Source organism: Notamacropus eugenii, chromosome 1 (genome assembly GCF_028372415.1).
Source record: "Notamacropus eugenii isolate mMacEug1 chromosome 1, mMacEug1.pri_v2, whole genome shotgun sequence".
Classification (NCBI taxonomy): domain Eukaryota; kingdom Metazoa; phylum Chordata; class Mammalia; order Diprotodontia; family Macropodidae; genus Notamacropus; species Notamacropus eugenii.
The window spans coordinates 579969040-579984971 of NC_092872.1; the positions used below are offsets into that span (position 1 = coordinate 579969040).

Consider the following 15932-nt stretch of genomic DNA (forward strand, 5'->3'; position numbering starts at 1 on the left):
TAGCATTATCTTTTCTTCAATGTTGTCAAATGCTTTCAACAAGGATGAAAATGGAATCAAAGTCAGCTTGCACTGATGGTGAACTATTTAACTTGAAAAAGTTATAAGCCAAGATTAAAGTAGAAGGAGAGTTGGTGAATGACTTCTTGTTCACAGATGGTAGTGTATTCAATGCAGTCTCTGAGGATGAGATGCAACAGAACATGGATTGATTCTCTGCTGCTTGTGCTAATTTTGTCCTGATAATCAACAAACACCAGGAAAACAAAGATTCTCCACCAGCCATACACAGAACCACTGGTAACAGCAATTAGAGAAAATGTGAAGGATGTAGATAAATTCACTTACCTGGCAGGAATGTCCACATAGATGATGAAGTTGATGCATGCATTGCCAGAACTAGCTCAGCATTTGGGAGACTCTGAAAGAAACTATGGGAGAGAAGTGGTATTAGGCTACATACCAAACTGAAAGTCCACATAGTCACTGATTTCATTGTTATATGCCTGTGAAACCTGGACGGTCTACCAGCACCATCCCAGAAAATTGAACTACTTCCATTTTAACTAACCTGGGAAGATTCCGAAGATCACCTGGCAAGATAAGGTACCAGACACTGAGGTACCTTCTTGAGCTGAACTGCCAAGCATTCAGACTCTAGGGGCTGACCACATTGTTTGAATGCCAAACATGTTTGCCTAAAAGACCATTTTACAGAGAACTCAAACATGACAAGTACTCACATTGAAATCAGAAAAAACAATGCAAGGATACTCTCAAGATCTCTCTGAAAAATTTTGGTTATCAACTGTGAGACCTGAGAGATGCTGGTACAAGGCAGCTCAGTATGGCATGCCTGCATCAAAGAGGGGTGCTGGGCTCCATGGGCAAAGCAGAATCCCAGTAGCACAAAGGAAATGTAACATACATGAATCTTGAGACATCTCCAACCAATATGTTGAAAAGGACTATTTGTGCCTGATCGGTGGTAGAGTTTTCCAAGCTCACATTGGACTTATCAGGCATAATTGAACGCACTGGACCTTAATCCCAACATGGTGATGTCATGGTTCCCCTTCAAGTACAAAGGACAAAGGACAACAACAATTTACTATATCATACTGTCTCCTTTGTTATTAGCCATTAATATATCACAGAGCCTAGTTTTCCAATCTAATAGCTAACTGATAAGGAATGGGAACCAGGGCAGGTAAGTTCTGTCAGTGGTTAGGGTAGAGGATTATTTTTGATGTACAGTGGCCACCCTCCAAAGAAGATAGTCTTGAAAAGATTTTTTATCAAGAGATTGGTAGCCAAGAGTCAGAATGAGAGAAGTAGGGGGAAAAATGATAGATGTATAGGAGGGAGTGTTAAAAAGAAAGAGAACTCCAAAGATAAATATCACCCATCTCACAATTTTGTTTCAAGTTGAACCTACTAATAATCATGAAAAAATAAATAGAAGAGTCTCTTTAGCAATTTTACCTTACCTCTTCTTTGACCTTCAAAATGGTGCCTCTTCATTGTTCTTTTAGCAGCTTTCACCCCAGAGCTTTGTGTCAAAATACAGTTAGGGATACTGTGACCGAGCAAGACCGAGAAGGTACATCTGAGTTCTTGGCTTCTAAGTCACAGTTCAGGCTCAATACAAATTTCCTCAACTTCCCTTCCTTTGGTGATATGGATAAGTCCAAGTGAGAAGTTCAGGGTACAGTATACAAAAGTGTTTCAGTCATAATGAATTATGGATTGACCATAATTAGATAGATAGATAGACAGACAGACAGACAGACAGACAGACAGACAGACAGACAGACAGACAGATAGATAGATAGATAGATAGATAGATAGATAGATAGATAGATAGATAGATAGATAGATAGATAAAGGTAAGTGGGTTGGTAGATGGATAGATGATAGATCATCATGAAAGTATTTATTAAGTGCTTACTAGGAGTCAGGCACTGTGTTAAGTAGCAGGGATACAATGTTTTAAAGAAACAATCCCTACTTTCAAGGGCTGGAGGAGAGACATTACCCATATTGGTAAGGCAGATTGGCTGAACAGCATGGAGAGTAAGTTTAGCTGGAGAAAAGTGAGCAGCGTGGCTGAAAACCCCTCGAGAAAGTGCACTCTGGGCCAGGCCCTCTATATCCCCAAGAGTAGGTCTCAGAGTGGCATCATCCTGAGGTAGCTGAGGCAGCTGATGGGAAGGCAGAAGAAAGGTCATCTCCAAGTTCTCACCTAAGTGACAGGGGGAAGTAGAAAGAGTAAGCAAAATAAAATTAAAGTGTTGTCATTGTTACAGAGGCAGTAGTTGCTGTAGGATTAGAATAGTGACATTATGAGATAAGGTCAAATAAAATTCCCCTTCCTTATGGCTCTTTCTTTTGACCCTGGCTCAAATATACAGTTCTCTCCTGCAAGAGACTCCCCCCACCCCAACCCCAAGAAAGGACTAAAAAAGTTAAAAGTCTGACACTCATGAACTATATTGTACAGTTCAAACTTAATTTAAACTAGTGTATAATTGAATTTGTGTTTATACTGTAAATTACAGTTACATTCTTGGCAAGCGATAGACCTAAGATTTGGCTGGTGGAAAGAAAAAAAATACCATTGCTTTGTTTGGTCCCCCGACTGTTCTCCTGAAGCCAAAAATCACAATCCCTTCTACAAAGGGAACACTCAGCAAGTCAGAGGGGGGGCTGCCTACTCCATTTATTTGCATTATATAAGTGACAGTAAATTGATCTCTGCAGTTCATCAGCCCTCCTAATCTCAACTGAATGCTTAAAATCTCTCAAATAAATATACTGTTCACCTCACACATCTCCACTGTGTGACATTCTAGGGCCTACTTAATGCAGCAAAGAAACAAACCAAAACCCACAAATACAACCAACATTTGTGTCATCACCATTCCAAAAAAGCACAAGAATTAAAACTTGCTGTGCCTACAATGAAATCTCCAAGAGAAATAAATTAATTCTTCTGGGGCTCATCTTCTTATATTAATTTTATCAGAGAATTTTCTTATTTCTTAAGCACCTATTTTGTGCAAAATACTATCTTAGGTACTGGAAATGTAAATGCAAAAAAAAATAAACAGTTCCTAACCTCAAACACACTTTCAAAGAGATACAGCTTTGTCTGTCTGTCTGTCTGTCTGTCTGTCTCTCTCTCTCTCTCTGTCTCTCTCTCTCTCTCTCTCTCTCTCTCTCTCTCTCTCTCTCTCTCTCTCTCTCTCTCTCATAGCAGATATGTAAGTTTTTTGGTAAAGGGTGCTCCTAATGAGGCACAAACTCTCTTCTGCTACCAATTCATAAAGGCACATTCTCTGCAATTCATGATCTTAGAGAGTTGCCTGGGGGCACTGAGAGCTTAAATAAATTGACCCAGACTCACATAACCAGTATGTGTCACAGACAATACTTTATCCCAAGTCTTTCTAACTCTGAGGCACACTCTCTTTCTATTATACATTACTACCTCATTGGATATATAATTGCAAAAAATACAAAACATTTTTTGCTGAAGCTTCATTACTAATTGATAATACCTATGCAAGTAAAAAGAAGGAAGGAAGGAAGGAAGGAAGGAAGGAAGGAAGGAAGGAAGGAAGGAAGGAAGGAAGGAAGGAAGGAAGGAAGGAAGGAGGCTACTAATCATTGATGATACAAATACAAAAACTTCACCTGCCCTTCCATTCTAATGGGAAAAACAGCATATATAACAGAAGGGTGGCCAGAGAAGAGAGCTAGAGTTGTGGTCTGGAAACATGAAGATGTTGAATAGTCACCAACAGGACAATCAGTTGATAGGTCCTTCCCAGAAGCCTTTCAGGACTGCTTTGATTAAAATTCTCAGAACATAAGGCGGGATACACATACTGCAGCATGAAGTGGACATAAGGCTGCATGGTCCCCTTCCAGACATGGCCCTTTGTGGTCTCTTTTGGAGGGTAGAGCAACAGCAGCAATATTCACTAAATAAATTTACTTTAACACCATTATAACCTGTCATTCTCAAGTCATCATCAAGTAAGAGTGATTTAGCACCACAGAATTCATGGCATTGAGCTCAGCACTACATGAAGAGGAACAGATGGATGACCTACCCATGGCAAACGTCAACAGGATGGTTCTATTTAAAAGCAGTGCCAATTACAACTTGAATGCCAAAAGAGTGGGTCACTGACTATATCAAGTGCTGCTCTAGTGTCCAAAGTCAAGAGAAAGAGCAAGAGGATATAAATTCCATACTCAAAAATATAATATTAGTTTTTTGGGGGCAGGGATTTTCTATCATTTTGCTTTTTATACCAAATCCTAGCACTGTGCATTGTGCAAAGTAGGTGCATAATAAACGTTTCTTGGACTGGAATGGAAAATGCACCAGTGTTGTCTATACTAGTCCACATTGGGTTAGGTCATTATATATGATTATACTGAACATTCAATAAATAAAAAGTGGCAAGTTTGAGTGGATTTAATTTTCTAAATAAGAACTGAGCAGTTTATATATGCCACGCATCTGGAAGAATTTTCAGCAGTAACCACCGATTGGCCCTTCCCTATGGGAGGTAAGGGAAACCAGGCAGAAGAACTGACCCCATACCCCCTTGTGGTCTGTGTGAAATAGGAGATTTGCAAGTTGCAGAAGAAAATCTATGGTGGGGTAGGAAGTATCTTCGCTTCACAGAGTTTATTTGAAATAGCTAATAAATAATTCACATTCATATAGTTTATGGCAATTGTTTTCCTTCCACTTTGAGGCTGGTAGTCTGAGAACTATGATTCCCATGTTACAGATGAGTATGGTAAGGATCAGAGAATTTTAGAGGCAGTTAGGTGACACAGTGGATAGGTCACTGGACTTGGAGTCAGGAAGACCTGAGTATAAATGGAGCCTAAGATTACGAATTAGAGAGAAATCTCTAGGCAAGTTATTTAGCCTGTCAGCCTTAATTTCCTCTTCTGTAGATAAAAATAGCACCTCCCTCCTTGGGTCTTTGTAAGGATCAAATGAGATAATTTTGTAAACCTTAAAGAGTTTAATTTTATATATATATATATATATATATATATATATACATATATATATATATGCATGCATTTTTGATAGCTATTATTATTAATAGTTATAATGGCTATTAAGGGTAGGCAGAAAGACAAACTCATGTTCCAACTCAGAGTCCACTGCTCTAGAGTTACTGTATATGCAACCAATTTGTGAGCAGAAGGAAAAGATGTTGGTCATGTGCCTGTCTTTCTAGTTATAGAGGAAACAACCTTGATATGACATATAACATATCTAACATTTATTAAGAATGTTCTAGTGCATTCTAAGCTCTTCTCTGAGTCACTTTTCTCTTACTCAAAGATGTTTCATTTTTTAAAAATCAACCAAGAGATTGTATTCATCTTTCCCATAATAACACTATCACTTAACACTACCATAGATTAGAAATAGAGAGACCATCCAAGGCTTCACTGCAGATAGAGGAAAATGTGTGACCTCACCATTCCTATCCCATAGACTGTTCCATGGAACTCTCTCTCAACTCCTTTACAATCAAGAGTTTACACTAGGTTTTAGTAATACATCCAAATAGGATCCATGATTTTTACTGTGATCTCACATTGTAATCCTTTTAATACTTCAACATTATGCTCAATTCCCAATATAGGACATGATATTTCTTAGAAATCCAGCATTGCCCAAAGCTTTGCTGTGTTCAGAGGGTTAGGCTTCAGACAAATAAGAGACATCACTCTGATTTTGTCAGAAATGCTGTCTGAAGGCACTACAGCTCTAAAGGAAGCCAATGACAATTTAGGAGCTGTTTTCAGAAACATATGTCTTTTCTTCCCCCAATCATGGACCTTTTAAAAACATGGCTCTAATAAAAAACAAATTCTGTTTTTTAAAGTGTCTGTTTGTTCTTTTTTTTCCTCGAAAGATGGTTTGGGGTTTTATTTTGTTTTGTTTTGTTTCTTTTTCCTGGATTAGGTCATCTTTGAAATTCTGCATAGGGAATCAACACAGAGAAAGGCTTGTTAGCAGGCTCTTGTACTGCTCAACATATAGATCTTCAGGAAGGAATAGGTTCCAGCATTTTTTCTCCTCTAATTAATGTTACATGTCCATAAGCATTATATTATGTAATTGTGCCTCATTTACCTCAATGAACTAATCAGAGAATTTCCACTGCAATGTTTATTTATAGCCTACCTGTCTGGAAGTTCATCACTACTACTCAGTGGTAGCAACCTGCAGAAATTCACTAAGCTCTTTATTTTTGATTGAGTGAATGATGAATATGGAAAAATCAAGTCAGAGGCCAAAATAAAGCCCTCTTCTTAGAGGTAAAAGAAAAATGAAGTGCTTGAAACTTAAGTCTAAGTTTATAGTCAGCTGGGAGGAAACTGGTAACTTTACACTATAACAGAGCGCCATTCTCACGTTAAGAATATAAAAAGAGTTATGAAGAACCAATCTACCTGTCCCAGGGTAGGCAATCCCCTTGTGAAATTATATGAGAAGGTAAAATGATAATAATGATAATACGTTTATATCATGCTTCAGAGCTTTAAGGCTTGCAAGGTACTTGAGAGGCACTATCTCATTTTGTTCCTCAAACCAACCTTGTTAGGTATGTGCTATTATAATCGACCTTTTCTATACGAGAGAAGTTAACTGACTTGCCTAGGGTCACACAGCTAGTCTGAGAAAGGATTTGAAACCATAAATGTGTTTAGTCATAGTGCCAAATTACATATTTTCTAACTATCAGAGTCATAGCCATGTTTTAGTGGAATAATTCTTGAAATTTTTCTCTGAAACACTTTACAATCTTTTTTAAAGTTAAAAATGAATAAAGAGAATGCTTATATTAATAAGTATCATGTTCAGATACAATGGGCTTGAGTACATTAAAGTTAGAAATGATGATTTAAAAAAAATTTTTTAGTTTATTTTTAGTTTTCAACATTCACTTCCATAAGTTTCTCATTTGTTTCCCCCTTCCTCCCTCCCCAAGATAGCATGAAATCTGATATAGGCTCTACATATACATTTCTATTAAACATATTTTCACATTAGTCATGTTGTATAGAAGAATTAGAGCAAATGGCGGGGAGGAGGAACCATGAGAAAGAAAAAAACAGAACAAAAAAAATAGTCTGCTTCGCTCTGCATTCAGACTTCATAGTTCTTTCTCTGGATGTGGAGGACATTTTCCATCATGATTCCTTTGGGATTGTTTTAGAACCTTGCATTGATGAGAAAATCTGAGTCTATCAAAGAAAGCCCTCACACACTGTGGCTGTAACTGTGTATCATGTTCTCCCGGTTCTGCTCACTTCACTCAGCATCAGTTCATATTAGTCTTTTCAGGTTTTTCTGACATCTACCTGTTCATCTTAGAAATGATGATTTTTAAAAGTAAACAAGAATTAATAATAAAAATCAATGTGATAAACTGGGAAGGAGTGAGTGAAATTTAGTTACGATATTTGATAAGTAAAAACTCATCTATTTAAAGGTAAATAATTGGAAAGGAGGCCTAACTGGTCATATATATAACACTGGTATAGTGTTAGTCAAAATAAATCTTTTTTAAAAAAGAAGACAAGTCTAGGACTGCCTTTTTTGGAACTCAGAACAACACGGTAATTCACCTTGAAAAGAGAGGACATGAAAAGAAGTTGCTACCATTGAGGTACAGTGAAAAGAATGCTGCTTTTTTAGTTGGAATACCTGGATTGGACTCCCTACTCTGGCAATTACTACCTTTGTCCTTGGGCAAATCACTTAACTTTTCCAAATTTTAATATCCTCATCTCTAAAATGAGAGAGTTGAACTTGGTGACCTCTGAGATCTCTTCCAGTTCTATGATCCTTTGAGTTCACTAAACGACTTCCTATAAATACATGTACACATCATATAGACCAAGCACTGGTCTTTTTGTCCCCAAAAAAGCAGGATCTAGTCATCTAATCAGAATCTCCTGATTCTGAAAGATCATGATGTTTCCTGGGAACGCCACCTTTTCTTCTCTTTAAAGACCATAGTGCAGAAATCCTAGAGACCACACCTTCTCATGTCTATGTGGACCATATTTTTGAGTCAAAAGTGGAAGAATTTTAGAACAGATGAAAACCATAAAATAATCCAGTCAGAACACTACTAAAATTTTCTCATCACTTTCTTAAGTCTAGATAGTCAACCACAACAAAAACAAAAATAAATAAGCAAAGCCCTGACTTCTAACATTTGCTGATATCTGATGTAAATATTCCCATTGAAAATTTAACAATGGACTATCACAAATCAATATGAGCTGGGGATCTATGCTAGAAGTGACAATCTTATCATTGTTATTATAATTATCCTGGGAACTTAATTTACTATATGGAGGATGAAAAGTCAAAGGTGTGGGGGGAAAAAACAACTCAGTACTTTTCAATATCAAAAAAGTGTTCTCCAAAATATCAATGACCAACCTAAATACCTCTATCTTTCTATCTCTATGAAAACCTTTAGGAAAATCATATACACACACGTATACATATATACACACAGATGACATCCTCGGAAAAGATAAAGAATTGTGTTTGTTGAAATTATTGCCATTGGGACAACTAGGTGGCTCACTGGATAGAGTACCAACCCTGGAATCAGAAGGACCTGAGTTCAAATCCAGCCTCAAACACTTGATACCTATTGTGTGAAGTCACTTAACTTCTGATTGCCTCACTTAAAAAAAAAAAGGAAAGAAATTATCATAATCAACAAATACTTGTGGGAAACAAAGCAAAAAGAATTAAATTATTAATTTACAGCTTACTACTCAATATTCCCTGTTTAATGCATTTTTTACACTACAGAGCTACCAAACTGATATTCCTAAAACACAGTCATCAAACACCTCTCCTTCTATCCTACCCCAGCCATGCACACACCTCTTCCCTATCTCACATTGGGTCCCCACTCAAGGCAAGGGGAGCAGAGGGCACAGACATTCCAAAATCTTCAATGGTACCTTCTCTCTTCTAACATGAAATTTAAAAAAATCCTCACTGTGATATATCCAAAGTCTCTTGTGATCTACATCTCAATTACCCTTTCTGGTATTATCTCCTATTACTCTCTTTTACACCCTTCACATTCTAGTCCAGTTGACCATCCATCTGTTGCCCAGAGACAACCTTCTGTCTTATATCTCCTTTCATATGCACCAGTTGTTCCCCAATATCTGGAAGGTACATTTTCCTCACCTCCCCAACATCCAATCTCCAGTTTCCTTCAAAACAAAAACACAAATTCCTTCTCTCCTCTCCCTCTTAGTAATTACCACTTTCTCCTTGAAATCACTTTGTGTTGGTCTATACTTTGTATTTACTTATTTGTATACATGTTGCATCATACCCTGTAAAACATGTATAAGATTCTTGACAGTAGGTCTGTTTCAATTTTGAATCCCTAGACCCTAGCACAGTGCCTTGACCATAAGAGGCAGTTTATAAGTATTTGCTAAATTGGTATGATATATACTTGGATCAAGGAGGAGATATGCAGAACGTATGTATCATTTTTTAAAAATCCAAGCACACATACGCAGATCATCTTCATTTATACAATCCCATTAAATAAAATGAAGCCATATTTTACATATTTTTTACCCTTAGTAGCAAACATGTGTGCTATATGAACAAATTGCAAAAACAGATCTTGTGCCTGTCAATAAAAAAAATCAAGGGACAATATGTTAGTATTTCCTATGGATCAGCAAACAAAAGCAGCCCCTATTAGACCCCAAAACCTCTAACATATAACAAGAATTTACAGGATTTCACATCATGACAGATATTTTGAAGCAGTGATAGATGGGTGGTTTTTCTTATAGGATTTATTTTGGGTATTTGGTGAACAGTTATACTCACATAGAGAAACTAACTTTGATTATAATTTGATGAACATTTCTTCTTTTAGCACAGTGTATGCTGTGTATCTTTTTATATGCCTCTATTTCCATTTGAAGTCAATGGAAATTCTGAGCTCCCCTCACAGAAGAATTTTTTGGCAGAAATTGTGAATGGACCCAGTTATTCTGACAGACCACAGTGTTCAATGGATCCACCACTTCTTTACTCTAAACTCCCTTGCACAGAAATACTGGAACCCTCATTTCCTTCTCTTTGGCTCTCTTTCTTTGGTGACCATATTTCTGAACCAAAAATCAGGCCATATGATCTGGCAAGGTATATTCCTTTTGCAGAGACTTATTTAAAAGCATATTTTCATTTCTTGACATTGGGACAGCCCCAGAAACATGTAGCTATATGGTCACTCTATCTACCACTACACCACCAGGTCTCAGATGAAACAATTAACTATAAGGAATAGCTAAGATCACCAAGCATCCTCCATTGCTTCAGATTATGTTACTAATCCTAATAACATAGGAAGGCAGTGTGCCTCTCTTCATAAGTATCAGATTATGTTAGTAAATTCATATAGCGTATCACTGATGAATGTTAAAGGCACAATTTTCCATTTTGGCTGTATTCTAACTACAAGGATTTTTACCTGGCAAAACCATTAGGGTAAAGATGACGAGAATACAGAAGATAATTCTACTGTATGTACAGTCATAGTCAGTCTAAAATAAAGTGGTTAGATCCTTAACCCCAAAGCGTTTCATTGTATCTAAAAATAGGAGGTCACAGGGGAAAATGGATCTTTTTAAACACTGCATTATGACTTATTTTTAACAATAAGAGTTTGAGTTGAAAATTACAAATGACTTTTACCATTTTTAGAAAAGAAGACTTGAGTTCACAACACTAGTTTGATATCTAACAGTGCACACTTGAGATTAGGGAGTATTGTGTCTGGGTCAGGGTAAAGAGTAGTACAGACATTTGGAGCCCTGAATACTTAGCACCAGCCCTTTCCTTACCATCCTGCATTACTCTGGGCAAAATTTCATAGCTAACAATAGAAGATATTATACCAGTCTTATGTTCTAAGAGAGAGTTAGTAGAGGATATAGAAAGTTGGTTTGCAAATGCAGTGCTAAATGAGTACTCATAGACTTTTAAAGCTGAAAGAGACCCTGGAGACAACCTCATCTATCCCCTTCATTATACAAATAAGAAAATTGAGACCTCTGGTTAGCGGCAGAACTCAGAAGAGAAGCAAAATCTCCTCACTGTCTACTGGGTTCTACTTTCTCTATAGCACACATTGCTTCACACATATTTCCTTATAAGATAATACCTCTGGTTAATTTAATTCTCGTCTAAAACAAGAATTCTCTCAAGACCATCCACACTAGCTTCTTGTCCTTCCAATATTTGTTATGGTCAAATTGAGTAAGTATTTCTTTGCTCCTCCCATGAGTTGGACCAAGGCTTAACTTATTACACACGCAAAAAATAAATCAACTCCTTGGTCCTTTACTACATTTTTCCAGCTTTGTCGTTTTGTCTAGGAGTGTTCTGCTCAGTGAGTCCAGACATGGTCGTGCATGTTAATGGACCAATTCAAAACTCTCTTCACAGATTTCTAAGCAATCTTTCCTGAGGAGCACCTGGTAAAAGATACTGACGTTCAAGGGAGGGTGTTTCCAAAATCGCTGACAGAGCCAGTTAAGTCCGAGTCCTTCCATGATGCTGCTTTTCCAATCAAAAAGAAGGTCCACTCTCCACAGGATGTGGCATATCGCCAGGCATTTCATGCTTTGGGGCAAAGTCCGCCAGCTTCAGCTTCTCCTGCGTAATTGACAAACCAAAACCCTGATGGAGCCGGGTTAACAATTTAGCTTTCTTCCACATGGAGCTGGTATTGAGACATCCCCCTTCTCATAAATATTCACTTTGATATAGGTATGGTGGGGGTGCTGTCAGCCTTCACAAGGAGAGCAGATGGCTAAGAAGGTGCCTGAGAAAGATCAGAACAAGGTACATGGCAAGTGTTCATCCATTTCTGAGCTGTGATCATTTTTCATAACTCTCACTCTTAGGTCTGCCAAAGTAGTTTGGCAAAACTATTGCCCATTGGAATTCTGGACAGGCCTCCTCACTGCCGAGGCTTCTCCAAAACACATTTGATGGATTGGATTAGGACATCAAACATTCACACATCACCAGATATCAGGGTAGACCCTGAAGCTCATTTGGAGATTTCAGGTTTGCAGACCATCATATATGGAGTACAGATATCAAGAGTTATGGTAAAAGAAAGGTTAATAAGAGTTCCACAGCAGTGATTCTGTTGCACATTTATAAAGAGAAAATTAAATCCTCCTTAGAAGGTCGATTTCTTTCCTCTATAGAAAGAAGACAGATGTGCTCCAATAGGCTAAACAGCCCGACACAGTTTTCTAAATTCTAAGTGGACTCAGATTTCATCCTTATTCTCCTGAATTTTCTTTTTCCTTTCTTTTTATTTTCACCCAGAAAAAGTGAAAACTGTGCCTTGCACTACTGACTTCCACTTTAGTTAAGGAGAAAAAAACCAACAACAACACTCAATTACTACACCAAGTGACATGACAGAAATAATTTCCCAGCATTCATGCTATCCAGGCTGCATTCGTGTGGAGGACATTCTTGAGAGGAATTGAACAGGACCAGGATATATGTTCTGGGCAGATATAGAGCTCTAATTGTACATGTAAGTGTGTGTGTGTGTGTGTGTGTGTGTGTGTGTGTGTGTGTGTGTGCGTGTGTGTGTGTGTGTGAGACAGAGAAAGAGAAAGCGCCCAAATAGCAATGTGATTCAGAGAATTTTTTTTATAGTGTTCAGGTTTTGCTCTGGTTCTACAATTTCATAAACCACTAAAATTTACCTTATTATTTTGACCTGGTTCACGGCAGTAACTTTAACCCTATTACTGTCCAGTAAATATCTATCTATATCATATATTATATGATATATATAACATATTACTTTGTGTATATGTGTGTATACACTCTGTCTTTGAGATTTAATAAAATAATCCATTCATCCTAGCTCTAAATTGTGATTTAGCTGAATTTCTTAGCATTTAATACATATTTAGCCTAGTCTTAACAATAGCTTTTATGTCCCTTAATATTCAAATCAAGACTTGACCTACAAAATCTGCACTGGGTCCCATCACACTGAGTAATGCATCCTCCATCCATATCTGTCCCTGGGTGGGCTTACTGGGCACTCAATTATGAGAACACCTATATTCTACCTGTTCCTAATACATTCAGACACAGAGCAACACAGGTATAGTTCCTTCTCTTTAGGGTATCAAAAGCAAGACTGTTCCACATGTATTCAGGAAAGAAAAATTCAGGACAGGCATATACTTCTTTGCTTCATGTATGATGGTGTGATGTTGTTGTGTAAATGTGCTTAAAGGGCAAAAATTCCTAAGCACCAATTCATTCAATGAATTTGAAAAGAAATAGAATTACCAACTATTTATTATTCTCAGCAGAGCATTTTGACATAGAAATGCCATTAAATAGAAATTTGTGGTTTGGGAAACTCTAAGGGTTCTTCTTTTAGCCATATTTGCACATTGTCTAATGACTCCCATGCTAGGGAAATGAGGTGGCCTTAGAATGACATTCTCTTATAAATTTCCCTCTCTTCTTTGCAGAGAGTGTGGGGGGGTGGGGATGGGAGAGGATTATGGGTATGGAATTCTACATATAATATCAGAGTTGTCTGATTTGCTAGTTAGTCTCACTGAATTGTTTTTCTCCCTCTTCTCTAATCTTTGCAAGTCAAGAGATGGTTCTCTGAGGGAGAACAAGGAAAGGTAAATATTCAGATCACAGAATTAGAGTTGGAAAGCCTCCTACAGGTCATTTATTCCAAATCCTCATTTTGCAGATGAGGAAAGTGAGGCTTAAAGAAATTTGTTTAAGTGACTTGCCTATCTTTACATATAATAAATGTCATTGATATTTTTAAAAAAATAATAATTTTAAAAGAATGATATTCTCCTACATTCACTTTCCTTCCTTCTACACACATGTACCAAAAAATTGACAAGCGATCTGGGCATGATTCACATTTAAAAACAGATTAGGGATCATTAGGGTGCCCTTGGTCCATCCTATCCTACATGGCACATCTTGAAGACACAAAGATGTTTGAAAAGAATCTTTCATGTTTCTCTCCTTCCACACCTGCAGAATTTTAAAAAAAGAAAAAAACAACTCTATTACAAACTGGGTAACCAGCTGGACCTGGAAAGGCCATACCATTTTATTCTTCACAAGGATTTCAAACAATAAAATGTTTTTTTTTTTTTACTTGTAAGCTTCGAATCCCCACCCTGCCCCCGCTGACTGTCTGCAGCTGCTCGTCTTCCTATTTCCAAACCCAGTGCTGGTTCAAATGAACCTTTTGCAGATGTTGATGCTTTTTTATCACTGCCGAGCAAGCGTGGCTTCCATCTGGGGGAGTTACTCAATGTCTTTTAAGTTTCCACATATTCTAAAGAAACAGAAAATGATCTGTTTCTCAAATCTACCTCTTTGGTGGGTTTGTTCCTCCTGGAAATTCCAAAAAGATCGCCTGGGCCTGTAAATTCCTCCTCTGGGAAAGCTGTCTTCTGAGATCATCCTCCCCCTCCCAAAAAAGATTTGGGAACACTTTAGCTGCTTTAAAATATATTTGTGGACTCATTCCTAATTGAAATTCCCATATAACTTAGTTATTAAGAATTATCCAACTAGTCCTCAGAAGAATGAAATATATATATGTGTTTCAGATGTGGCTACATATATATATATATGTGTGTGTGTGTGTAAATGTCTATGTGTATATACATACATACATACATGTATACATATACATATATATATACTTATACATATATATATACATATATATGTATATGCTTCTGTATTTTTGGTCTTGGTTTTGGTACAGATATATGATTTCATTTGGTGTAGATAATCCCTCCACCAATGCACAATAGCAGCTCTTCTATAACTTAGAGTCTTTGAGAGTTACCTAGAGTAATGATGCCAAATTCAAATGGAAATGGAACCAATAAACTGTACATAAGGATCCCTGTAGGCTGAAATATTGACTTAGAAAAGCACATACCAACATTATCTATGTCCTATTGTTTATTTATTTTGTTAAATATTTCCCAATTATATTTCATCTAGTTCAATCTATACTCAAAGTGTTTAATGTGACCAGAGTGATTTGATATCTCTAGTCTGGAGCATATTTGAGAGGTTAAAAAAATTGCCCATGGTCACACAACTGCTAGGTTTCAGAGGCAGGACTCACATGCCTCCTTGGTTCCAAAGACTCCCCCTTCATCTATTTGGACATAAATACACAAACAACACATGAACATTTAAATATATTTAAATATTCAGAAGGAGAATAAAGTGAGTGTTCCATTTTATCAGTGAGCAGAAATGATAAGACTGAGAGATTAGTCCCAGTTCAATTGCCAATAATATGACCTCAAAAGAGTTCCTTGTCTTCTTTAATCTCCAGTTACTTTATCTCTAAAATAAAGGAATCTTAGTATGAGTTTTTCCATTCTACAACTCAAACTCTGGAGCTGGAGCTTAGTGAGATACGACAGCAGGTATGAGATATGCCATAGCCAGCTGACAGCTGTAGCATTAACCAAGCTTTCAAAGAATAAATATTATTGTCTTTTGTGAACGACCCAAATGGTACACAAGACCATGTACAGTGATTGGGCGTTGGGGATTCTGAGACATCTGTAATGAAGATTAGTGTGGTGGATATGGGTTAACCTAAGAACTGTGAGACTTAAGTCCTCACCCTGTCCCACTTCCATGAAATGGAAGCATCTTGTAGTCAGAGAGGGCCACTTTTACCCCTGAATCCTTTAGACTTTTGCCCCAACCCATAGTATAGTCCAGGTATATAGCT

At 37.3% G+C, this 15932-nt stretch overlaps 1 long non-coding RNA gene across 2 annotated transcripts in view; it reads right to left on the reverse strand.

Annotated features, from left to right (window-relative positions):
• Nucleotides 1–350: 350 nt before the first annotated feature.
• The window catches only part of LOC140520484 (uncharacterized), a 34022-nt gene continuing 18440 nt past the window's right edge, over nucleotides 351–15932 (reverse strand). For both annotated transcript variants that reach the window (XR_011972524.1, XR_011972523.1), the window contains exons 3-5: nucleotides 2039–2245; nucleotides 1491–1579; nucleotides 351–431 (exon numbers count right to left, since the gene is read on the reverse strand). This is a non-coding gene — a long non-coding RNA (uncharacterized lncRNA). The remainder of the gene's footprint in view (nucleotides 432–1490; nucleotides 1580–2038; nucleotides 2246–15932) is intronic.